This window comes from Dermacentor albipictus, chromosome 4, assembly GCF_038994185.2.
Source record: "Dermacentor albipictus isolate Rhodes 1998 colony chromosome 4, USDA_Dalb.pri_finalv2, whole genome shotgun sequence".
NCBI lineage: Eukaryota > Metazoa > Arthropoda > Arachnida > Ixodida > Ixodidae > Dermacentor > Dermacentor albipictus.
In genome coordinates, this window is record NC_091824.1 from 62,230,310 (window position 1) to 62,255,724 (window position 25,415).

Consider the following 25,415-nt stretch of genomic DNA (forward strand, 5'->3'; position numbering starts at 1 on the left):
CGTTAATTAAGTAATGTCTCGCGTGTGAAGCAAACGAAAGAGCCGTCTATTATGACGCTCACCAGGCTTCAAGATATTCTAGAAAACTACCATCACGGCATGAACTCCGAAGAGTACCCCAGCTTTTATGAATAGGTCGTTAAAGCATTTATACTGAAAGGTAGCTTTATCGTGGCAGGTGGCGAAAATGGCGCAACATCTCCGCGCCGCGTAAGCACGCACTTATGAATCTTGAAAAAGTTCGCTCGCGAGTCCGCCCAACGACATTAACTGGCACGCCAGTTAGGATGGAGCCTTACGTTCCCAGCAATTATTCCTCGTTTTGAGAGCCTCGCTCTGGAAGGCGTCCTCCGGCACCGCCGGACCTCGGAGTTTAGGAAGAGCGAGAGAGAACAACTTTATTAAACACGAAACTCCAGCGTGAGCCCCAGTTTAGTTCTCCGCTATGATTGGAAGCGCGGCCCTTAAAACGACTCCGGCATGCAACCCCGTTTTCCGTATATTAGAAGGAATATACTCCTCGTAGCTCTCCTCTCAGTTTCAGAAGCGGATGCCACGTTACTTGGCGCCGAGGACTCACTATTCCAGTAAATATGTAAACGTTGTCCTACACAGGGCGCCAAGCCCCTCCCCCAGATCGAGACTGCTGCGAAGGCTCGAACAGGCAGAATTTTACGAGTTTGTTCTCGCCTCCCGCCGTAAACACACCACCAAATTTGGCGTGCCTGTGCAGCCGAGACGCCGCCTTTCACAGGAAATGAGGAACGCATGGATTCCACTCGCAAGCATATGTCGGCGGCTTTTGACGCGCTTGTCGTGGGCCTCCACCCTTTCCCGTCTGTCTCTCCTTGTCTCCTTTACGTCTGTTCGTGCCATTTTACTGTCACACCTGCGATACACTAGTGGTGCAGGTCGAGGCATCTCTCCTTTGTGCCTCTCTCACTTTCTGTCACTTGCTTCCCAAGAACGCAGTCGTTCATTTGTCACTGTCATAGCGTCGCGAAGGCTAACGAGTGATACCTTGCGGATGCCACTGGAGATAGATCATGCGTGACCTTCCCCGCCACGACCCTCGCCTGAGCACCTGTCGGCGGCGGATCTTACCGCGCGGGCTGTTCGTGAGGTTTTCTCGCTTTGTGCTTGCGTGTGTACGTGCGTTTGTTTGTTTGTTCCCGTACAAAAAAAATTCTTGAGAAGGCATTGAAATATTGTTGGTCAATGTTGAGTTTTTTATTGAGGAATTATTGAGAGTATGTTGGAGAATTGTTGGGTTGAGTGTTGAGCACTCTTGAATATTGGCCACTGAAATCGAATTGAAACACCATTGGGTACCTCAATGTTGAATAATTGTTAAGTTACCATTGAAAGTCCATTGTGCTTAGACGGCCCGTTGTGTTCGTTTTGTTGAATGGTTGTTGAGTTACCATTGATACTGCGTTGAACTAACGTTGTGGTAGTTCTGTTGACCTGTTGTTGAGTTATTATTGCCACAGCATTGAAAAGCATGTCGTGCCACAGTTGAGATGCCATTGAGATTTCAGAAGTCGCCATTGAAATATGATTGACGTTTCGTTGGGCTAGTGTATTTTTATTCATACATTGAAATTGCTTCGCTGTTCACACTTGCATGCCCCGGTGCCTGCTCATAACTTTCCCAAACACAAACAAAATCAAAGGAGAGACTGATCAACTTGAAGTACCTTTATTTACACTAAAGATGTGTGCACGTGAAACATTATTACAGTACATAAGGCACCACTACATCGAACCTGGAGACACAGGCTAGTACCTACAGCACTATAGCAGTGTAAATACATCTGAAAAAACCTATACATATGAATCCAATCAAAACGATCATTGTGCTCTTCACTTTCGACTTAAGTTTATGACTAGAAGGCAAAGCGACTCAAAAGACAGGGCTTAAGCATACCCTTGCAACAACCAACTTTGAACACATGAATACTTGGAGCTGCTTGCATGTGAATACACAAAAGACATCTCAATATGTTACATTAAAATGTTGCGCACACTAACACATCACAGGAAGAGCTACGGCTGACTGTGAGAAGGCAAAATAACCAACTTGAAACGAATGACTTCACGTAAATATATACAACCTTTAGCACACGTCTTTCACCGTGATTAAAATTTAATGAAGTACCAAAGTAGACTTGCCTGAGCTTTGTCTTCGAGATATATATATTTTCATGTTGCCCAATTTTATAAAATAACATCACTCAACTTAGCTATTATTTGACGAGACATCATTTAGAAAGTTGTCGGGCATGATGAACACCTGAATCGTGTTTCTGACAAGCCAGGATTGCTTTCTTCAGAAATAAACTTGTAAAGCTTTTGTGTAATGAAAGCAGCTTATCTCCCTGGTACAAGTCAAGAACAAACAGTACGCCATTTGATTATGTTAATTTGGGGTACAGAGGAGTTCGTTAGTGGCATTTCCTCAATTTAGTGGGCTCATTTTCAGGTAATATTTCTGGACTTGCACAAAGCTAATTAAAGCACTTTTGGGGGCCTTTTTTCCTATACCCAGCAACTAAGTGCTACCTCAGTCAATAAAGAGATAAGGAAAGGCTAATACCTTGAACAATAAGAGAAAAAATAATTATTTAGCACAGAAAATTGGTAGTAACACATGGCTAACACAATTCCAAACAGCCATATAAATGGTCACCTGCACTTTCAGTATCAGGCACCCCAGAAATAGTCTTACAGTATGAGAAAAGGTTCCAATGACTCGACAGCCCGATTGCTGAGACAGTGAAAAACGCAAATAAACCATATACGAAACACCAATTACCTCAATTTCACAGATAAAATGTTATTAAAATAGCACCAGAATTTTGCTGCATAAAATATATAAAGGTTGCATAAAAATTGGGACAAAGCAGTAACTGAAAGACAGAGGGAGCTACAGCGCACCCATGTTGAAAAAGATTACAAGGAAAATGATATATATGCATATTTAAGTTTACGATTTTCGCTCCAACACATAGAAAACGAACGCATGCACTTAGAGCATAAAACGGTTCATGTGCCTGGAGAATGCAGCGCAGTACAAAGAAGCGTCATGAGAACCGAAAAACAGATCTTACTACGAATGCTTGCAACCTACAATCAGGCATGTGCCATGTCATGCCTTGAATGGATGAAATTCATAAATCTTACACACAAAGGAAGTTGCCGTCACTCTTATTGGCTTCCTGAGGGGACTCCTTGAAATTTAACTAGAAAAATGTACTCAGTGTCAAAAACAAAGAGAAGATAAGACCCTATAGCGTTCTTCCTGAAATGAACAGCGCAAATAACTTCATGTATCAATTCTATGGACACTTCGCCAATTCGGTGTACATTTATATTTCACAACCACCCAAACAGAGACGAGAAGGATGAATTAAGGTAGGAACACACATGAACGCTGACTCAAGTAGAAGTTTATTCGTGAAGACGAAGATTTTAAACACACTGGCCAACTTCACAAAGAAAAAGCCATGGATGCGCAGCATACACAGCCCGGCACAACAAAAAAGGACCGAAATACGTCCTGTAGAATAAACATGTGCGCCAAAAACTAACAAAAACATGAAAACTGAAAGGTTTCTCCTGTAAGCGATAGTAACGAGAAGTACTGTAGCAACTCTTTCCCACTAAGGGTCACAGAAATCTTGTTTATGAATATTTCTTCGTGATCAATAAATAATGCTTCCGTAAGTCCTTTTCTGTTCTGGTCTCTGTGATGAAAGAATCGTTCTTTCTGCTCTATACCGCAACACCAGAGGAGTTCCAGAAGCAATATTTATTGATCACAAACGAAACAATTGCGTAACCAAGTTATCTGTTGCCCTTAGTGGGAAAAAGTTGTTCTCAAATGAGTATTTCCCGTTGGGTAGTATCACTTATCGGACAAATCTTTCGCTTTTTCAATAGATTTGACCGATAGTTCTCGTTTTTCACGCACGTTTATTCTACATGACATGGCTTTTTCATATTTTTTTCTTGTCGCACGTGGCTGTTTCTGCCACGCACGCACGGATTTTTACCTTTGCCAAGTTGACCAGTGTGTTTAATACCTTTGTCATCAAAAGCAAACATTTAGTACAGCTTGCGCTAGTGTGTGCTCCTACCTATTTCGTCCGCCTCTGTTCGTGCTGCTGTTTACAGTACCCACGTATCACTTGGTTAGGCTGATAAACATTCTCACAAACAAAAGTAAATGCCTCCCCTGAAAAGGTAGCCCATCCTTTACTACTAAACGCCAGAGCAAATCGAAAGTAAGCCTTCACAGCGTCCATGCAGCAGCTGGTACACCACAGAGTAACACAAAAAATAGTTGAAAATCCCACTTGATGCGAGCTTGCTAGTGAATCAGCCACATATCAATGGGTGTCTCTTGCACGACGCCAAGGTGCTTTGGGCGTAGAACACTTTAGCATCTGGGAATTTACTGCATACGTAACCTGTGAGAAGGGAATGTGGACAGAAAATGAGATTGCGCGGATTAAGAATCTGCCACGCACTGCACATAACTACGCACGAAATAGAAGTACACACTATACTGACAAGTAAAAATTTGGGACTCTTTACGAGTGCCTTCGAGAAAAGGAAGGAATGGGTTGCTACGGTAAATGTTAGCTAAAACACGCACAGCGATGTTTCACAGTGCGGAAAATATTCCCGGCTCTCTCGCAGAACCAAAGACCACGCGACAGTGCATAGCCCATACCAAACAGATATCGAATCTTTTGGTAGAAGTCCAGTAGAAGGGATGACCTAAACATACGCCGAGAGCGATGCGAGCGTGAGCGTGCCTGTACGAGTGAGAACATGTACCGCTTCTTTGAAGCTAGCCGCGCTCCGGCGTGGCTCCGATCATCCCGCGCGATTTGTGTGCAGAACGTCGCGTACACGCCCTTGCGTTGCGCGGTAGCGTCCGCGCAGTGAGCTAGCTTCATGCACGCGTCATTCTTCACCGCGCAAACGGTGCTCGAGTGCGACGCTTAGCTCGAGGCGACAACGCGCCGATTGGCGCTCCTTTCGCTTCTGGAAACATCCCATATTCGGATCGATCCAACTCAAAGAGGCAGCAGAGAACGGTGGCATGTTTCGGTTATCGCTTATTAAAATTGTACAGTACGTCTTCAACGGCAAACCGCCGCGCTAGATAAAGATGCTTACTGCGGTAGTTTCGGCGGTGATAGACGATAAGGTGAGCCCGTCGGCGGCTGTGTTCTTTGACCACGTCACCACACCTCTGTTCATTTGCGCTGTGTATCCATGTACAGTCACCGCGCGGAAGCTGTGACTAATCGGTTGGCCGTTCTCCGAAAATCCCAGAAAGGCGAAATATATTTCGCGGTGCGCCGCATCATTAGACGCAACCTAAATCGAGGCGCGCTTAACCGCTACGGCACAAAAGGTGATCACACTAACCGTATGGTATACGATGAGCCACTACGGAAAAAAAAATTCTGATGTTCCCCGTGCCAAACCAACGATCTGATTATGAGGCACGTCGTAGTTGGGGGCTCCATATTAATTTTGACTTCCCGGAAATTTTTACGTGCATACAATGCACAATGCACGAGCGTTTTTGCATTCCACTCCTTTGGAATGCGGCCGCTGCAGGGATCGTATCCACGACCTCGATCCCCAAATTGCCACGGAGGCCGCCATAGTTACGAAATGCGTAAGCGTGAAGTGCAACACTGCCTTCCGGTACGAGTGTGGTACAAGCGTAGCACAGCTGCACACCTGCTGCACGATTATTTGTCGCGGTTCTCCTAAACTCGTAGTGCCTGCCTAAATACCTTGAAAGGCAGCGCGCCTCTCACGTATCGGAACGCGATAACAAGCGCTTAGACGGCATACGTGAGCCCCCATGAAAAATGACGTTTCCACTGTACAAAATTATCACTGCGCAGAGAAGCCGATCCTTATGTTCCAATTGTGTTCTCTCCTACAAATGAAGGAAACGTTATTAGACAGGAACAAATGAAGCAATGCAATTTTACGCACATGGGGCGCCGCTGCCTCTTCGCCTACCATTGTTTCTGTTTCAAACGAAGTGACGGCGGCAGCGAGAGTTAGTATCGCGCGCATTTGCTCCGGGGCATGCGGTTTGCTTCAAGAAAGTGAACGGTGTGCTTAACATGTCACGCTCGTCAATGTCAAAATAGAAAAGAAGGCTACGTGACCAAGAAAACGAGATTACTTACCTATCTTCAGAAGTGTGGCTGCGACTGTTTCGGGGTGCCTTCTCTCCAACAGGCATCATGGCGTCTGCCGCGCAACTCATCAAAACCGTCAGGCTCGCACATCAGCAGAAGACTAGTTGTTGGGTGAGCCAACCACTTCACCGGATAAACGTCCCACTTATCGTCGTTAAAGCATTCCACTAAAATGTGCGTCATGATGTCCGAAAAGAAAATACTTTCATCAATAAGCACGAGGCGTGAACCACCGCACAACTGCAACCGAGTAACTGAGTCCGAAAGCCGTTCACAGCTTCACGTGGTTTCACTATCGTATTCAGTTATAAAAACCTTTCAAACAAAAAATAACGGCACTTAAGAACCACTAATTAATTTGCAATAATTTGTTATCAACTAACCTTCATAAATTATTAAGAACTACCTAATTTATAGCGTAAACAATAAATACTACGACCAAAAAATGCGACTACGAAACTAGCGGTAACCATGTGTACTGTTGCAAAAGTGTGCGTAAAACGAAGCTCGATTGCGCCCGTTTGCGCGAACATACACACCCAAACGCTACCTTAACGTTTATCGCGCCACCTAGAAATAAAAATTACTACTAGTTTTGCTATTTTTACAAAAATAAAGCTTCTAAAATAGTTTGTAGCGTTTTTGCAGATGACGAGGTGACAAGTAAGGTACAATAAGAGTCCGTTACCTGTATTTCTTTCATTTCCCTTTGGTTTTCCTAACTGAACATATACGAGACCTGCAGGCTTGGGAGAGGACGACCGTTCGGCGAGGCTCAAATAAATCGCGTGCTGCTTGCAAGGCGAGAAACGGGAGCAGCCGCAGATACAGCGATTAGCTGTGATACTATTGCGGCTGTTGCTGAATCTGAAGCTCTTTGAAGTCAATGGTTACAGCGGCTGCGCGCTGCGATCTCAAAGCGCGTTCATTCTTTGATCTCTAGTACCACGGACATTGGACAAAAACTATATTTGCTTTATGGACAGAGGGTACGTCGCAGGAAATTCGAAGACCTCACCCGTGTATGTTAGTAGCGTGTGCGCGCTTGCATCCTACGGTTCCCACAGTGCCTCCGATGCTCGAAGGTAGCGTCGTCGCCTGTCGGCACCTGTCTTATCGCCGGCCGCGCTGCCGCCGTGTCTACTTTTGGGGAACTCCACATGCGCGTAGTCACCGTGTTGGCAAGTGAGTTTCGCATTCTTCTGCTCCCCAAAACGTGCTCATTTCGGATCGTACCAATGGTTATGTCATCTAGTGTATGTTAAAACGACGATGGCATTTGTACACCGGCGAAGAAATAAATCGTTATGAACTTGGGCGGTCATGAATCTAGTCTAACGTTGCAGTTTTTACGTAGCGAAAATGGCTACGAAAGTGGGGCGGTCCCGGAGATAGGCGCTTCAACGCGCCAGCTGTAGCGACAGCACCAGGAAGTGGCACGCGGCGCACACGCCAAGCATTTCAGAGCTCACTGGCTTTCGAATGAGAGGAGTATGCGCGCGCTCGTGGCCTATTAGTTAGAGTACCGGGCTCGACGGCCGACGTTCGATTCCACCCCATCGGTCACACATAATTTTCTATTAATGAAAGCGAGGCGAAAGAAGAACCTACCTGCCGCAACGTGACAGGAATGAGGTTGGAACGCATCGCAAAACATGTTTGGAGTGTCTTCATATGCGAGTCCTAATTATTGTATTCTGGACTCAACTGCTACACAACAAAAGAACAACTAGAAAAATCAACACAAATTACCCAATAAATTGTTTATTGAGAACACTCAACGGTAATATTGTTGTGCAAGGGTTGAGTGAACTCAATTGCTCTTGAAAATTTGTTGAAGTCAGTTGTTTCAACAATTCCCCAACAATATATCAATGGTTAATCAACACTCATTTTTGTACGGGTTTGTTCCGGGTGGAAGGTTGTTTCCGTCGCACACCACCTTTAACGAAAAGTGCGGGCTCAAACATTCATTTCCAGGGTGACCAAATAATATTTTAAAGAATAGAGGCGCCTGTAACCTCCTTAGCAATATAACGTATTTAAGAAATAGCACCCACGGCCACCGCACTGGGTACCGCTGCTCCTAGTGACGCCTCTTATTTTGTATAATTGATGAGGAACATTATTTTAATTTAGCAGTGGCTGGGGGGGGGAGGCTACATTATATCTCATGGACTAATACTTTGTTATATGTATTCATGAGAGGGCAAGCCGCATTTGTTGATTTCTGTACATTAGTTTATTAGTTTTTATACTATTCAACCTTCTAACGCTATGGAAAAAAACTCAGTGTTCGCTCAAGCCAGCGACTAGGATTATGTGTACAGTCAAAGTACAGAAGGAATCTGAGTTCCTGCACCTATTCACGTTACGCTGCGTTTTAATGCTTAATAAAACTTGCCTTTGTTAGCCAGTATTGTTCGTCTGTTCGATGGACCTCTCAACAAAGGACTGGCGAAGTGCCCTGGCGTTCGAAAACTCTCCATGCCGGGCATCGAGGAAACTAAAATTATCGCTTCTGCTGGTCACATTTCGAGCTTTGTAAGAAACTGCTTTGACTTCCACGTATTTTCGAAGCTTGTTCAGGAAAACTCCGATATCTTAGGAGCGCACTTGAACACCGATAAGTGCAAGGGTTAGGCTTTGCGGCCTTCGCCGTCAAACTCTGAGAAGGATATCAATTTCTCGGACCCGTCAGAGTTCGCGGAGTGACCTTCGCAGGAACCATCGCTAACGAAAAAATATAGGAACACGTGGTGGACAACACAAAGGACACCATAATTAGGGCGTCGCAATTCAAGCCGTCACTCACTGTGAAGGCAGACAGACTCAAGACGCAAGCGTGCGAGTCTGACTACTAAATCGCGTATATCGTCTTAATGCATCGCAGTTTCATATGGCGCCACCTTACAAACGGTTGGAGCTCCCGTTTGGCTAACCAGCCCGTCAAGGTAAATACGAGTTGCCTCAAACGGCCTGCAGAGTGCATTGGTTTGGGCCTTCCAGGCCTTGAACCCTTCGCATGATCACCAGCGGTGCTGAAGTGACCACCAGTTTATTCGCAGATAGCGAATTGCCGGGTAAAAGCCTGCTCATGTACCGGACCATGTTCGCTAAGGTCTGCGTTCACGGCAAAGAAATAAGAGACCGCAAGCTGAACGCTCCCTAGAAATTTACAAAACTGTGTACAACTTTAAATCATGATGCACGGCAGAGCAAACCGCTGAGGCAAAACAATTCGAAGAATTACAACAAAGGCGCCAAATAGAACAACGGACGAAGGAAGGGGACACGAGACACGTGGTTGTCTCGTGTCTCCTTCCTTCGTCCGTTGTTTTATTTGGCGCCTTCGTTGTAATCATGCATAACCAACTCGCCCACCAGCACATGCTCAGTGAATTCGAAGAAATAGCGGCACAAGATATTAGCTACGTTCTACGGAGCAGACGCTCTACTGAAAAAAAAAACAGTTCGATACCGATGGAAACAATGTAGGAAAAGCAAAATCTCTAAACTGATGCGTGAATTTTTCTAGCTGAAAGTTACTGACGGGGCTTTGCCTCGACAGATGGTACAGCGTGACAAAGTATACAAGTGCATACACTGCGGGCAATGTGAAGCGTTTCGGCTCGCGTTGTTCCATTGCGATGCGACTGAAGGTGTGTTGCACCTAGTGGAACGCACCTTTCGCATCAATGCCGGCTCGCGACGGCAAAGGAACATTGGCCGGTTCGCCCAATTGATAAAATTGCTAAAGGTCTACGCGATCTGGTAGTATCGGTGCCAAGCTGAAGCACGGCGACAGCCACATCGCGCAGCGTTCTTGGCTTCACAGAGCATTTTCGAAAATCTCATTGCCTGCTTAGATGATGAACTCGGAGTTAATGGTTTCAATGTCTTTTTAAGGTGCTGCCACGTGCATTTTCGCGTAATGCGAGCAGGAAAGCTACAGTTTCTGGCAAAGCACATGCTACAGTGAAGAACCTGGAACAGTCATATATTTTACGCATTTGCGACGCAAGTATTACGTTTTAGCAAGATATGCAGCTAATAGCGTAGTCACGTAGCACGTTTTGCACGATCGCATTTTGCATTGTTGAATTCGCGTCGAACCTTTCTATAAGACATACCGACGCAAGTGTAAAGGGTTTAGTGCTTAAGCACCTCTAGAGCTTCCGTACATTTGTCGAATAAAATTTCCTTTGTTAAGCAATAATTGCTTTAAAAAAGTATTTAACCACCCCTTCACTAAAAGAAATTACATGAGGCAGGCTATACGAATCAGCAGTAAAAAAAGAAAACAAGAAAAACTTGGAGGATGCTTAAGCTTCGCCGTTAAGAGTGAAACGCGATAGTATTCAAAAATCCGACTGCTTCTCACGCTTCCCGGCAACTGCTGTTTATGTAACCATGAAGTTTACTTGAAAGTGCTGGCGGCCAACGCTAAAAACGAAGGCAAGCTTTAAGGTTCGTTCTTTTTTCTCCTCCTTCGCCTGCGCGCACCGCTGCTGCCGATGCGCGGAGGCGAGCGCCATCTGGATGGCGTTGCAAGAAACCGAGCGGGGCGCGCCGCTCTGGTAGAATGGTAGAAACGCGGGAACAGGAGTTTGTATTTCACTTCCTGCGCAACAGAATTACGTTTTATCGTATACTGAAATTACAATCCCATGCTATCATGTCTCTAGGATGTGTTTAAGTCGCACTTTACAATCTTACTGACGCATTTTACATTGAGAAGTTCTATTAATTCCGTAACGCCTACGCATCACGCAGAGGGCCTGCGTGGTTCGGTATGCGTGGTTCGCAATGATATTCCACTCACGAGACGTCCGGCGCCGACGCCGGACGCCGTCACTGGGTATTCTGCGAGACAGCACCCTTTATGCTATCGCTTCGAAAGTAACCCGTCTCAAGGACTTCCTTTGTAGGACGCACACGTATAAATTTGGGCTAGGAATACCACAGACAAATCGGGCGCTATCCTTGCTAGCGCACTCATTAGAGCTGTTCAGCCAGCCTTGGAATGATGCGTGAATTTGGTTAGAATTCTTCCCTACCGATGCGAAAGTTCATGTGAGTTTCTGTATTAACATTCTTGAAGCTCATTCTTTATCGAAAACTTGTTTTATAGCTATGATTTAGCTCTAATGTTTACGAGCAGAACATTTATTGGATGCCTTCCTAAAAATATAACAACTTAGGATATTAAAAAAAGTTCTTTATAGCAAGTGTTACCAAACGTCAAGTAGACCTAGCTACAAGGGTAGCGGAATGTGTGCTATTGCTTTTATGCGGCGGGAGTTATGCCGAGAAAGTACTTCATTGTGAATGTATAAGTGTTAATCATTATAAGAAAACGTTATGTGTTTAGCAAAAAACACTAGTTTACTGCAGAACCAGAACGCTGGTGTTGGGGTCCTGCACCTCACAGCTGCCTTACACCTTGTGTAAAGTACAAAATCATACCCACATATCGATCTAACAGTCCAAGTCCAGTGAGTAGGAGCCACTTCGAAGCATAACTTCACCAACGAAAGGCCGATAGTACCATGATAATTTCATATTGCGGATATAACACAGTCTATATAATTAAGGTAGAGATATCATTGAATTCCGGTCCGAAGCATGAGATATCATTTCTGATTTAATGGGATGATGGACACGACCGGGGAAAAACTCTAAGAAAGAAACCGTGAGATCAGCATTGACTGCCAGCCCGAACATGCTCATTGGTTCGGTACCGCATTTACGTTGCTGATAGGCTTCCATCAGATATGAATCCTTACCGTTTACAGTGCAGCAATTCAGGCAGGACATTTTTGGGAAATTATTTTTCATGCCATCTTATTCCTCACAGACTTCCACTTTCCCGAAAAAAGCTTTCGTGACGTTGGTATATGAGGGTCAGTAAGAAAATTTCCAGTTATAAAGTTTGAAGACGTGCTTCATCTTTTACACCATTACAGTTCCTTCAACCACTCACCTTGAGTTTCTATGCACTTTTGCACATTCTGTTAAAGCTTTCTTCAAAACGTTTTTCTATTTATTTTCTCAGAGAGCCGCAAACTGTCTCCTAAAGCAGTGGATAGCTTCTCCTAGGCTTGAGAAGCACCTTACCGCACGTGCCGTGTTCGGCTGTAAAGGATATAAAATAATCTCCCAGTGTGATGTCCCAAATGCAAAGTAGTTCCTGAGTCACGTATTTGATCTTAATTGAAGGTCGATTTTGGTTGCGTGAGCATGCCCAAAGTTGCGGTGCACCAAAATCACCCCGAGTCCCGTTCTTAGTTTCTTCAAAACTTCGCAAATGCACACTTCTGTGTAGCACTCGCTGGTGACACTTTTTTGCTTCGCAAAGAGAACTCTCGCGACATGACCGCTTTCGTGAGAGAGAAAGAAAAGATAGAAATGTTGCGACTATTGTTGATACTTCGTGGCAGCTTCACCTTTGTTGGTGCTATTTCATTGCGATAAGTTTGCGCTGTTGACTGGCACGACCACTGTAGGACAACCTGATAAATGCAGGTACCGTCACCTCTATTGATGTTAGAAACGTGTCTTTAGCTGCCTTCTTCGAAACTAACCAGCATTTCCTCGCCGCATTGAACACAAGTCCGATTTTTCTCATCTGTGAAACGCTCAGAAGTACATCAGAATGAACCTGTCCAGATTCACAGAGGCTTTTGCAACATTTTTTTTTATTCGCTAGCGATGCAATCTCTAGGGATGTTTCAATATGCTTTAAATGTCGCTCAACTGTTCTAGCACAGTTTGTTTCACATCAGACAATGTTTTCTTAATTTATTGTGGTCACATGAAACCAACGCATTTCTTTGTCTCTCGACAGCTACATCCCACCACTTTTATATTCTGTAAATCACTGGAGAACTTTCGCGCGTGAAAGCACAAGGTCCTCAAAAGCCTCCGACTAACAATTAAGTTTATTGTTTTATTTAAATCATATTGTAAGATCCCGGCGCTAAAGAGCTATCAGTCCATCTTACTTGCTGACGGCGTCTCAGTACTAAGCAGACTATAATAAATGTAGCCCTACAGTAATGAGCACTAAGACAAACAAGTTTATACTTGCCTGGACGTCTCAGAAAGGACGTCGCTATGGCTCAAGTTTTTCAGAAGTTTATAAGTGCATACATGATGTACTCCATACGTGGGTATTAGCGTATACGGTATCTCAAAACTATTCTAGTAACCCTTGTACGGGATTTATCTCCGGTAGAAATGACGTACCACCGCGTAGCCGATGCATTATGAATGAAACTGCCGATAAGTTACGTGCAATAATGCATGCAATCAATATGGCTTGCTGAGCATTCGATTGTGTTCGCTAGTGTGTTCTCGTCCGTCCATATTTGGGGCCTGCGCCACGTTGTGGTTGCCCTAATAACCAACTGTTCTACCTAAATCACGTCCCTTCGCGTCAGCCATAAAGTAGCAATTTATAATTAGAGAATAAGGAATACAGGTGACTGATATTTTGTTTTCCGTGCATTCTTTGAAGGAATAGTGGGAGCTGCGTTCTGTGTTCATGAGAACACACAATGTCTTTCTTTGATAATGACAGGCTATTATGTCTTCCAGGTGCCAGAGATGGCCACGACACAGCAACCGGCCGCTGCAAAGTTGCAATGCCTTGCCTCATTTGTTCCGCACGCTGCATACGCGTTAGCCTTTGAGCATTGCGTCAGTCTGAGTCTATTAGCTGAACGTCAATACCGTGCGCACGGCAGGGCATCTTGCAATCATTTCGCATAGGCAGCCTTCAACGAAGCGACGAGACCCGTCATTTCTCAATGTTACGTAGGCCATCAAAGACAACGGCATCAGAGAGGTAGCCCAAGTGTGTTGATGTGCAACGTTAGGGGGGCGACGAAGTATCAACGTCATAGGAGTTCTCATCTAGTGAAAAATTGGATATACGTGGAGACGACCTGCAGCCGTGCGTACGAACCACGTCACCTTCACATTACCACAAAATATCGGCATATGCAATGCTCACACTCGCACACGTAGTGCAACGAAATGCGACAGTACGTGTGTGCGTCCCATTTTGGGAGTGTGCGCTGGTCTCCCCTCTCCGCTGCGGTTCTGGGCACGCGTCTCGCGTGCACCAGTATAGGATTGAGCAACCCATCGATCGCGCACTGTTGGCAATGCGAGGCCCCAACCAGCAGGTGTACCAGAGCATTGCAGCACCGGTTTCGAAAGAAGCGAAGCCTATTCGGACGCCGATAAGCGGTCCGTCATTCAGGAAGATACGCACTACGCTTGTCGAAAGAGACGTCCGCGTTTGATGGAGACCATGACGACCATCGGCAACCATGGATCGTCTTTGTGCGCGTGTGAGCCGCGGAATGAAGAGAATAGCACGCGATAGCATAGCCCCCTACTGCCAACGTTTTCCTCTGCCCTTTCGCAGCAAACCGGCTTCCCTCGCCCGCTCCTCGTGTGACATATCCGGCCTCACAGTCGCGGTCAATAGAGACGTCATATCGTGCAGGCGTGGCACGTAGCGCTCGACTTCAGCTCCGTGCGTGACCAATGCGTAGCGGCAGACCGCTACAGAAAGGCCCGTATGTTTTATTTCTGTCTACACCAGGCCTCTCCATATTCATTCATTCTTTTTTTTTTCTCACGATTTGGAAGCTGCTGCGTTCTGAAAAATGGATGTTATCGCAGCGGGTCAATGTAATTGTTCACAACACCTAAATCTAAATGATCAGTCAGGCAACGCACGCATAACGACACTCGTGTGCGTACCCTCCGACATTTTCCAGCCCCACTTTCATTAGAAGTGAGCGCTTGAGAGAGAATGCTGGACGATGAGTCAGGGGGAGGGCAGGGTGCTCTGAGCGTCAAACATCGCTGACCCCTTGGTCGCCCAGGTATGGTCGATTCCGTCTCTTGGCGCCGGTGACGCACGAGAAGGGCGAGCGTGGTGGTTCTATTAAGGATATAGCTCGCCGAGCTTCGAGTCTGGCGCCAGTGTGCTTTCGTCGATCCGTCGCAGAGGTCCGCGCCGTGTTGTGTTTGCACAGGGCTATATTGACTCTTTTATCTAAATTACGTCGCTTCGTGTAGGCCCGAAGCGGTCCGTTCGCGACAGAAGCCAACTATGTCAACATCGCATAAGCTCAATGCAGAGACAATGTTGCCGGTCCTTCTTTTACCTGTAAGTATAAGCTATCGTCGAGAAGCGGTTGCACGCGAAAATTTCGATTGCCCTTTGGAACACCACGCGAGCAGCGAAATGTATTCGGCTGGGTAACACAAATAACGTCGATTTTAATGGTGATTTTTGTTTTAGCTTGCTCAAATTCCAGTGCAACGAGGACATTGTGTTCGCTAGGTGTTACGTTTGCCCATCTTCACGCGAGAAATGTTGCAATGTTTACGCATTGCAAATGGTTAACTCATAGGGTACTGACCAGATATGTCTGGGGCTGCATGGTAAATTAGAAACATGACACGACCTAACAGCAAAGGTGCGAAGATGCACAGGTCATCGGGTGCTTTTCATTCATTCATTTTCGTTAGCTCATTTGGCGGAGCTTGTAAAACTTGACGAGGACCGTATAGCATCGAGTATTGCAACAATGGCTTTGTATTCATGCATTCAAGCATTTTTGCAACTAGTATTACAAAGAACCGCAGTTGCCGCAAGAAAATGTAGATTCTCCAATGCAATGGTTTCTATTTTAATCTAGCACACGGACAGGCATGTTAAAAGCAGCAAAATAAATTTTCATTTGTTTTAACGCACTACGCACCTACTTCAAAAGAGCATCTCATTTCCAAAGCCCTAAACTTCTCGGACAACTGCGTTCAGAAATGTGTATAGGGCATTCATGAGAGACTTGTAGGCAGTAGATTGTTCAAGTATGTGTGCCTAACAGATTGCATTAAATATATGCCTGCATGTGCTCCCTCAGTAGCAATGAATATCGGAAGATGTGAGTTCTTTTGTGCTCATTCCCCCATTTTGTGGTCTCTCTATTTGACAAAATATTCCGTTTTTGTGTTTGCTTCAACTCAATTTGCTGTTCTTTTGTTCCTTTACTACGACAGCGGTTAAACGTTCCAGCCAGGTTGTCCATTCACTCCCTTATGCTAGTGCCGTCACTGCGCCCTCTTCCTGCTGGCTGCTTCCTCTCAATTTAACCCCCTCCCGATGAGGCGAAGAAGAAACAACACTCTGTCCACTACCGCTGCCGAGTATCGAACTGATGTCTCTGCGTCGCTGTGCAGCTGGGAGCCGCGAGCTCTGACGCACCACTCGGCTGGCGCGCCGAATGGTTCCGCAGCTGTTGACGCCGCCATTCCACGCTGGACGTTATGCGTCAGGCACACACTTATATTGCTGGCATCAGCGCACGTGTTACATACACGATGAGAGGGAAAACTGTACCTGACGAGGACTATGGTTAATGAAAAGAGCGCTACGAAGACGCGGACTAAAAGAACAACATGTACGACGACAAGGCGTGCTTTTAGTCCGCGTCTTCGTAGCGATCTTTTCATTAAGTATGCAAACCCAACTCGCCCACATCAAGCTTCTGCTGCTTCAGAGGACTATGTTCCGCGCATCGCAAAGTATTTGTTCTAGAGGCTGTGGCGCTCCTCTTAAATATGTACCCTATTAAAGAAATATGTATGGCCCCATAACTACCATCACCGATATCAAACCTATCCCATACAAGAACCTCCTTTTGTTCAAGGCGCTGCAATACGAAAGTGCACGAGCGCCGTCACCTGGTTTATTTCACATTTCGTGGGCTTTTTTTAAACGCCCGCCCCCCCCCCCCCTCCCCAAAAAGAAAACGACACTCAGTATGTAGGTTGCCACAAACTATTGGATCGGTTGTTTCTGAACCACCTCTACAACGAAACGCACTTGGCCATAGAGTTAATAGTAAAACTTTTGCGTAATTCGTCTTAGTTAAGTAATTAAGCAGAACATTAAAATAGTCTAGGGAGCGCCACACGACGGCGAACCATATGCCATTGGTTTCATTCATCTGCGGCCAACCACTTCCTTTTACATCCTTGGTTCAAGTTGCGTGAACCAACCTGTATGCGTTTAGAACCTGTGGAATCATAGGTGGCAACGGGGATTTAGCGTTCAAAGCCCAAGTTTGACGCAACACCACAGACTAGGGTTTTCCTGGACTTCTGTATAACGTGCCCCGAACTCGCGGAGCAAACTCGCTTTTGGATTCAAACTCCCACCCGAATACAGCAGGCGTTGCCAGGCACCGACAGCACGAGACAGTGCTCGTCAAAAGAGTGACGCGACCACCGAGAGTTACCACGGCGAGTGTTCTGCACGTCGTCATCGCAAATGGAGCTCCATCGCTGTTCATAAGCGTGACAGAATGCGTTAAGTTTACGAGCTCCGTATGAATAGTTAACCGCTTTGGCGTCGCGTATGATGCGTTACGTCGTTTAGACGCTGTTTATCTGTAGTAATTTTCAATGTTAGTGCCGACATAACGTTGAGTAAGGCCCGGTTGCGTAGCCTTTATATATATATATATTTTCTTTGCCTGCATGCACATTCTGAAGCGCTGCATAAATAAAAAGAGAAAGTGCCACGAAGCTAACCGCGCCGTAGGCGCACTCACGCACCGAACTGCCGCCGCGGAGTGCATCGACTTTCTGTTCGGCGTGCGCTTTCGCCACGTCATCGTGCCCGAGCCGCAATACCGAAGTCGCCGTGAAAACTTAATGGCGTGGCCGATTAGCTGATCGCCGATCGAAACCGGTCTCAGCAGTGCCTTCGCGGGGTGTCGCCCATTGTTCGGTGCGACACTTTGGGCGAGTGAAGTGGCGGGATGAGGCCTGTGCGAACACACAGAACGGAAGAGAGCATCGCCAAACGACGTCCGTAGTGGGCACTTTTGCATATAGGGGGGGGGGGGGGGGGGGGCTCGTCTCGTGAAAATGGTGCAGTGATATATACATACTATGGCGATAGCGCGATCGAGATATTTTAGAATGAGCATGTGCACGTGGTAGCACTGCTATTGTCACCGTCTTCTAACAAGGTCCAAGAGCTGCTCGTGAAGAACGTTTTGAGCCCGACACATAAACACATTCTTTGTCATCTGTGGAAACGGAAGGCTCTCTCACCCATGGTAAAAGCTGGAAAGAAAGAATGAGAGGAATTCCAGTTTATCCTGAAGCCCGAAAATGACCCATTCGTATTGTTGTCAGTCGATCCGCCGTTCCAGGCTACGCAGCGTTAGAAATCAACGCAGCATAAAAGTAAACATGGAAAGCCAATATTTGCGCAAATAATGGTTCGCCGGACACGGTTTATAAGCTCCATCATTAGTTATGTGCTTCTGATCGGCATGTTGTAACGGAGGCCTCTCAATCATATTTATATAAAACAATCCAGTAGATCCAGCGAGTTGGAATCCATACAGCCAAGCTTTGTGTGTGTGCGCTGTTATGGTTGGGGTCGGGCATGAAATAGATGGTAGCTGGCCAATGCCGTAGTCCAACTTATCCCCGCTGAGGTCGTTGTTGAAGGGAGAGACTTGTCCTCATCGAGAACGACGCATGTGGGATTCATTTACCGTATGTACATGATAACGTTACAGTTCATCAATCTAACATGACTGAAAGAGGAATGCACTCTGAGGAGCCGCCAACGGCTCCTTAAATACACTCTGTCCTCTCTAGATCCCTAGGTGAGGGAAAACGGCAGTTCAACGACGACCAATGGACGGTTTGCAAAAATACTGTTGCGCATGCGCGAACACGGCTGTCACGAGCGCCCTCTACATGGTTAGGTACGAGAAGCAGACGAACAACCAATGCAGCTATAACGCGCCTTGAGACGACGGTTTGTGGTGGTTATGATCGCGGTATTTTCGTGAAAAGGACGGCTCGTTGTGTTGCATATTGTGCACAAAGTGTTTCACCAGCAAACAAAGCACGAGTTTATTTCGGCTTCTGTCCGAGAAGAGCTATCCGGCGAGGAAAGCAGCATGGTTAAGCGACGGCCGGAGATGCCATCACAGCACACAACTTGCTCGCTCCTCGCAGAGCCGGTTCTCATCGCGCTATTTGCTGCTACTGAATTGTCATATGCCAGTGCTGCGAGGTAATTTCGGCCCGAAAGCTTCGAGACACCTTTAAACGCAGCCGCATTTTGCCGGAATAGGGAAAGCTCTGGATGGGGGGACGAGAACGGACAGCGCTTGCGAACGCGGAGTGGTGTCACTCAGTTGTCGCTGACATGTTATTGTACTGAATATTATACAGTGATGTCGAAAGTGCGCCTCATATGACAATCAGCGCTTAGTACTACGCCACTGAAGTGATCGAAACACGCCATTCGAGGGCAGCTGGTGCGACCGACAGGCAGCGCGGAGCGACCACCATGCGACGGAGTTCGGCTGGTTTGCTCTTTTTTGCCGACGGTGTACAGATAGCCAAATGTATTTCTTATTTAGCCTTTTAATATTGATGCATGAGTCTAAGAGCTCGTAAAAAACTATGCGTTCAATTCCTAGCAGAAGCTTCTTCGTAACCGGCGACACCCACGGCCAGCGAGCAAGGCCTACCGTCTTCATCGATGGCAATTAGAGCGTATACAGTCGAGAGAACGGTGCGTCGTTTGAGACATTCCCGTATTTGCCATGCGCGAAAAAAGGACCGTCGTAACAAGTCAAACAGCTCCCTAAAGCTTTGTTTTGTTCCAGATGGGCCATATTAGTAGGATAAACGCTCCTAAGCGGAACATCACGCTCGGCGCACTGACTTTGTCGGCAGCCGCCGATTGCTCGAGCCGGCAGGCCTAGCTCCCGGTTGTCGAAGCAGCAGCCGACGGCGCTTGTGATGAAAACGGAGCGGGCCATAAAGTGTTTATTTTCGTGAGTATTTTAGCGTCTGGACGATTATCTCGCGGTTAAATGAACGCAGAGTTAGTTCTCTCTATACTCTGTCGGCAGCAAAGAGCAAATAAGGCTAGCCGCCTTGCACGGTGGTCGCTGCGCGCGGCCAGTCTGCGAAACCAAGTGTCGACACTCGGCGACACATCGGCAGCGTGTTTCGACGACGCGCACTCTCCTCTTTGTTAAAAAAGTGTATTTCGCTCGCATCAGTTCCGTGCTGGCATCAGCAGCCCCAAATATACGATATTTTTAACGTAATCGTCCTTCAGTGCCGAGCCTCGATGAGCCTGGCGAATAGTGGCAGTTATAGAAAGCAGATATTGCCACACACGATCAGTTTGAGTGGTACGCTTCAAGAAGTCGGAGGTCTATAACATGTACGAAAACTGGAACCGAGTGACGGCGTCTTCAATTATTTTTGATGCCATGAACACACGCGGTTGCTGCGGAAGAGGCCAGGCAGCAGCCGAGAAACGAAACTCGCTCTCTAACCACATACTCTCGCACGCAGAGCACTGCAGCTTTGCCTGTTGTTCGCCAGATGGCGCTCACTATTTTGCAAACCGTCCATTCGGAGCGTCCAAAGTCATCGTAGCCGATCCATCTTTGAGGGGGAGAGTTTTCGCACTCACTTCTGCACAGGTTGCATTGACCACACCAAGGTTAGAGGGTTCTCGTAGACACGGTGCTTGAGCTGAGCAGGCACCTGTTCATCCCAGTGTTGACTCTGCAGACAATGGCCGCCGCGTCTGTCCATGACTTTTAAGCCCCGTGAGACGGCCGCAAGACATCTTCTCCAAGGATTTCTCCCGCTTCTAACAAGCCGTGACAGCGACGGCGAATCCACTAACAATACTTGGTCCGCCGACCGCGTTTAGTCATAGCGGCGCCGACAGCGTGTTGATGCGGCACATCGTCGCCCCTACAGAGTGAGTCACCGAGGCAGGTGGGAAAGGGTTGCACGGTCGCTTCTGGGAAGCTCGCCACCCCCGCAGCAGCAACTGGCTGAGAAAATTTTGTAGGTCCGTACCCTTGCAGGCCGTTCGTAACAGCATAAATGGATTAAACACGCACGCACGCACACACACACACAAGCGTGGGCGCACGCAAATACACCGAAACTTCGGTTAAGCGGAGTTGCTGAAAACTAGCGATTACGACGAACGCCTTGAACACATGATGACTTCAGAAACAGCATGCAAATACATACGTAGCGCAATTCGAATCATTTGTATCCGCAAGAAGCGTTAACTTCCTGATTACCGCGCAGCTGCAGATGCGCGAAGGCGAGCTTTCTGGTTTGCATCTGCTAGCATCTGCTGCTGCCGCGGATACTAGCACCATCTGGTGGTGCTGCGAGAAACCCAGCGGCCAACCAACCACCTACCAGTCAACTAACCAACAATACGCCAACCAATCACAGCCGTGCATGTGCCCCGCGTGTTTCACTGTGATTGGTTGCCGTATTCAGACCGAAACTCGCTGAGGTTCGCAAAGAAAATCTTCGTTTAAAAAAATACTATATTGACGAAGGATCAAATACCTATGCAAATTGGAGAGTATGGGTTGTAACTGTAAAAATGTCGCTCATAGCATATCAATAACGTAAAGCGATGGAGGAGCACTAAAATTTAGTTGCAAGTACCTCGTGATAAGCGACCGGCCACTCGCACGTTTAAACAGTCGTTATTCTGTTAGTCGACACCACCATCGCAGGAACGATGGAACGTGCCATTCTAAAGAACTTCAAAATGATGCACGTTAACATATCAGCAGTTACGTTAATCCCGTTAATAGACTGTTGCTTGCGTCTACTAGCACCAGTTTTGATATAAGCGCAAGTAATGTATGAGAAAAAAACTCGCAATTTCACCCCAAAGGCAAAGTAGCGATTGCGATAGCTAATTAGTAGACAGTCATACGAAGTAAGGATAGTAGTTTTATCGGCCGTACAAACTTCGAACCATTCTCTTACTAACTAAATACCAAGCACGGTGTCAGCGCGCACAGGCAAACATGCACACATCACACTCGATCACCTCGTAAACTCGCTGTCAAAACGCTGGAGCGAGGATGTGCGGCAGCAACAGCGAGCGAATTGACCTTCGTGCTGCCTCTCGCTTCAACGCGATCTAAGCGTAGTGCGCCCAACAATATGTACAACAGTACGTCCAACAATATGAGCCTAACTGTCCATATTCGCGCACTATGTGGAACACCAGCTGCGCCTCGTATGGGACCATAAGGGTGAGCACCATCGCAGAGCCCTGTACGCGGGTAGTGCCCCCACAGGATCCGAAGCACCGGACGCTTTAAGCTAGTGAATTTGTTGCGCTGTAATGAGCATCAGCCCTGGCAAACACCAAAAAATACAAAAGTCACCTATATATCACGTTTGTATTCTACTTCAGAAACGAGCAATAACCATGGACCCCTAATAACTTTGGGACTGTGAAGGACCAAATGCCGGTGACTGCACAGTTTTCAACTTGACTCGAATATTTATGTCCGAAAAAAACAACACTTTTGGTGAGCGATCATCATCGCTCATTAATTTTCTCGACACTCATCTTCAAGTGCGTTTCGTACTTTTTTAGTCATTGTGATTAGAACGTAAAACACGATAACTGTGTTTAAAGAAAAAGAGAGCCTTTTGCTCAGTCTCTCGCCATGTACGGTCGCGCGAAGCTCACGCTAACACAAACAGCATGGAACACAGGGTCGAATACAAAGCCGAGATAAGGTCACGCTCTCGGGACACCGGTGCGCTGACGAATGTTTAACGCCTCGTGAAGAGCTTTCGTCTCTCTGTGCACCTCTTTCTCTCTGTCTTTTTTTTTTCTTTTTTGAGCTTTGCGCCGGGGAACGTAAGTAACGTGATTCTACGATTCTGTCATTATTTATACGCGCTAATTACCTCATTCCGTGCACGCAATTTTCAGATATGCAGTAAAAAAAAGATCAACCTGCACAACCGGATGTACAAATCACGCGTGCAAAAACTCGTAGCACATTAGTGACCAGAGTATCCGACCCTCTCGTCGTACCCTTGATACCGAGTTAACGAGCTCTCATTTACTATCGACGTGACGGTCCACTTCCCCGCCGCTCTTCGATTTGTTTCTGGCGGTTCAAACTTGATGCCCACAGATAGTTAGATTCATATGTGCCGCATCGTTTTCTTTTCTTTCTTTTCTTCGTTAGAAATTTTCGCTCGTACATCTCGTTCTTTTTGATAACATACCTAGCTATGCCTGGATCAGAAATCTGCTTTGAGCTGATCTTCAACGTTCGTGACACCCCCAGCTACACACTTCACCTTTTGCAAGTGTCTGTCTGGCATCGAAGTATTACGGCAGAAAATTAGACCCTCTTTTTCTTTCACTTCGTAAGGTTCTTCGTGCTGAGCTCATGCCTGCGACAATAATCACTTGTGAGAGGGAGGGGGGGAACAATTTTTTCCTATATTTATGCTCCTAGCTGAAATATACGCGCGCTCATTTCTACGACTAGTTTGTGCGCGGAAAATCGTTAGGAGTAATGCGAAAAGAAATGTTAGTCAGTTGTCCTCCTAACCCCCCGAAACCAAATTTTCAGGATTGCTGTTTTTTTTTCCTTCTTTCTTTCTTTTTTTTTGGCATCGCGTGCCTGAGCTCAATACCACATCCTACAAAATGTGTGTGCGTCATAGTGTCCACGACTCAGAGCAAAAGCTGCTTTAAAAAGAAATTCTTGGGCGCAATTTCTTCAAAATAGTATTTTGTTTCACAGGCGATTACAGCTTGTTTCTTATACAGCAATTGCTTCATGCCTACACTTCCAGCAGGCAACGTTTTTAATTGACAAAGACGCTTTCACTCCTGAAGGTTTTGACCAGCACTTTGACCTTCTCCAACTACTGCCGACAATAAAATTAGGAGAGGAAACGTGTTTTTTATAACATATTTTTCTGTACTAATTGTACATTTACTTAATTATTTATTTATTTCGTTATCGATTTAAAGATACCTTAAAGGCCCCTAGAGGCATTGTATTAGGGGAGTGAGTATACTCAAAGTTTATAACATACAATAATTATAATGCATATGTGAATACACATGCAGAAATGCAGGGTAAGAAATGCACTAACATACAGTAATGCCTTTGAACGCGAAATGTCAGTGAACAAGAAGAATTCACAGAGTAAAATATAATCTATAGAATTAGAGCATATGGGCCATAATTGGGCTATAACGAAACAGTGTTTAACGGATAGTTGCACATTAATAACGGCAAAGAAAATGACAAAAATAGTGCGTTAGATTATGTATAGTTTAGAAACTGCGTTGTTAGAAAAAGCCGGAAATTTTCTTGGCCACTCTCATAAGCGATGATGTTAGGCAGTTCATTCCAATAGCGAATGGCTCTCGGAAAAGCGGAGTAGTTAAATGAATTAGTCTGTCCGTAGACGCACATAACCGATTGTACAAGCGTTGTGGCCTGTAATGATTAGTTTCATGAGGCAGAACTGATGGCGCTGTATTATGGACGTATTTTTGAAATAATGATAGCAGGGCGATATCACGACGATCATCCACGGGTTGTAGTGAGAGGTAGAGTTTAGTTTGTGTTATACTTCTTTTTATAGTCATAACAACGCGAGATAAAATGCGCAGTCCTATTCTGAATCTATTCGTGTTCTTGATCAGATATTTCTGATGGGGAGACTAAAAAGATGCAGCGTATTCAAGGTAATGGCGAACAAATTTTAGGTAAGCTAGTTTACGAATGTCTTTATTAGGATTATGCAACTTGCGCTTTATGTACCCTAATGATCTCGAATAGTTAACGCATATATATTCAACGTGCGTTGATCACGAAAGAGTCGAAGTTTAGGTTAACACCAACATATGTGTATTGAGTTTGATGCAAAATAGTGATGTTATTTATGTGGCAAAAAACGTAGCATTACTATGATTGCTGCTAGAAGAGGTAATTTTATATTTAGAAACGTTCAGCTTCATTAGCCAAGCGTTACACCTAAAAGAAATAAGTTGTAAATATCTTTGGAGGATTGTGCGATCATCGGCACACTTGATGGAACGATAAAGAATGCAGTCGTCCACAAGAATGCGCAGGTGTGAGGAAAGGTTATTCGGTAAGTCATTAATGTATATTAGAAATAGTAACTACCCAAGACCGGTGTCTTGTGGTACACCTGAAGTAACGGGCGAAAGAAGAGAGGAAAAATTACTAACTGCTG

At 45.9% G+C, this 25,415-nt stretch overlaps 1 protein-coding gene across 4 annotated transcripts in view; it reads right to left on the bottom strand.

The window, feature by feature from the left end:
• Positions 1-25,415, bottom strand: part of LOC135896415 (uncharacterized) — a 203,325-nt gene that overhangs the window by 64,931 nt on the left and 112,979 nt on the right. Inside the window, exon 1 of one of the 4 annotated variants that reach the window (XM_070537030.1) lies at positions 7,264-7,541. The exons of the other annotated variants lie outside the window; for them this stretch is intronic. The gene's annotated coding sequence lies outside the window, so the exon portion shown is untranslated. Of the gene's footprint in view, positions 1-7,263; positions 7,542-25,415 lie in introns of those variants that run through there. 4 annotated transcript variants of the gene reach the window in all.